Source organism: Aplysia californica, unplaced genomic scaffold (genome assembly GCF_000002075.1).
Source record: "Aplysia californica isolate F4 #8 unplaced genomic scaffold, AplCal3.0 scaffold01049, whole genome shotgun sequence".
NCBI lineage: Eukaryota > Metazoa > Mollusca > Gastropoda > Aplysiida > Aplysiidae > Aplysia > Aplysia californica.
Window position 1 is genome coordinate 98,827 of NW_004798319.1, and position 1,759 is coordinate 100,585.

A 1,759-nucleotide genomic window follows, 5' to 3' on the forward strand; every position below is an offset into this window, starting at 1 on the left:
CCCCCTTTCAACCTTTTTTTTTTTCAAAACAATACGGATCTCTGATTCAACATTGGAAGCCGATAGGATCAAGCCTAGTATATGGAAAGTCATGAGAATTCAGGACCAAGATCATCACATAAGGAACTTGAACCAGGGGCATCCATTTCGAAGTCCAGCATGATTGCAACTGAGCTAACGCCTCCTTGCTTGCATTGTCTGCCTCCCAGGGAGTTGAGGTTGCTTCAGAATGCTCTCAGGTCTGTGGGTTAATAGTAGAGATTGTGAAGGGCATAGAGCTTGCTGTTGAGCGGGGATTTGCGCTATACAAGTGCTATCTATTGTTATTGTTATTATTAAGTTAATCGCAAATTGTGGACTTTTCGCACAATAAGTTCCACCCCGGGAATGGTTCAAGGGAAGTAATACATGTTAATACCATATTTTACTATATAACTTTTTGATTCTGTCCCTTGGTTTGAAAAAATGCGCTGGTTCTCCATTACCAGTAGCCTACTTTTCTGTGCCTTCCGTTTGTTGACCTTAAAATTACATTAATCATTATTGCTACATATGTTTCAATATTCGCCCTCCCCACCACACACATATATACACAATTTGGTTTATTCATAATCAGATTATTTCTGTCCAGCCTGTCAGAGCGATTCCAGGCTTTGTGGTGGAATGCATTCTTGGAAAAAGATAAGCGCCATAAAATTTCCTCCAGACACAGAAATTGTGCAAAATAAAGAGCTTTACTTTTACACCACAGACATTGGGAGTAATAGATATCATTATTTGTTTGTTTGAGTAAAGAGAAGCACATTATCACAAGTACACAGTCACTTTGAGTACTTAGAGTGAAAAGCATGATAGATACAGTGGAAACCTGATATAACAGGGATGGTGGGACCCGAGAAAAAGTTCTATCATATCAGATCCCTGTTAAATCAGAAATGCAAGGGTCTAGGGAAGTAAGCGTTTGTGGACTAATCCAGTTGTATTTTTTCATGGACTTTTCCCTTGCAACAAGTACCCACGAACAGGGGTTTTACGCATGCATGTAGCTCGCAGAGGCATAGCTTGCGTCGGCTTGCCCCATCACTGCGTTACTCTCTCTCTCTCTCTCTTTACACATTGTTAACGAGCCTTTGTCCCAGCTATAACCGATTGGGCTCCGATGAGGCCCTGTTATTGCCGATAACTTTTAACAGAGACAAAGAGTTAAAAAAAGCGGGGATTTTAAAAAATCCCTTTTATTACCGGATCCCTGTTATTACCGGGCCTGTTATGTACGGTTTCCACTGTAGTTTCCTTGTTTGTTCGGGTAAAAAGAAGCACATTGACACAATAACAGTCACTGAGTGGAAAAGAAAAGTAAAATGGACAGACAGGTAAAACAAAGGAGTAGCAAAGAAAGAAAGTGGCTCACTCCAACCATCCCTATCAGCGTCTGAGCCATTCAAGTACAGCTGACTATCACATAAAACTCGGTCAAAGGATGTTTACATAAAAGAGAAAATGACAAAGCAGACAAACTACTTTCAGTTTATATTTATATGCATTCTGCAGTTTTATTTATCACAATAAATTAGTTCAAGTTTAGAACACACATTTTTTTAAGCAAAACACAATTTTCATGCATGGACTCCGACAACTTGACAATTAAGAGATAAACAAGGACTCCTCCCATGCACACACACACATACACACACACACACACTAAAATGTACTTTAGTATATGCCAAGGGGTGGGGGAGGAGGGGGGATTAGAGAGGGG

General features: G+C 40.1%; 1 protein-coding gene across 1 annotated transcript in view; it reads right to left on the reverse strand.

Annotated features, from left to right (window-relative positions):
- Positions 1 to 1,521: 1,521 nt before the first annotated feature.
- The window catches only part of LOC101861551, a gene marked incomplete in the record, with an annotated part of 27,649 nt that continues 27,411 nt past the window's right edge, over positions 1,522 to 1,759 (reverse strand). Inside the window, 1 exon segment of the mRNA XM_005111369.3 lies at positions 1,522 to 1,759.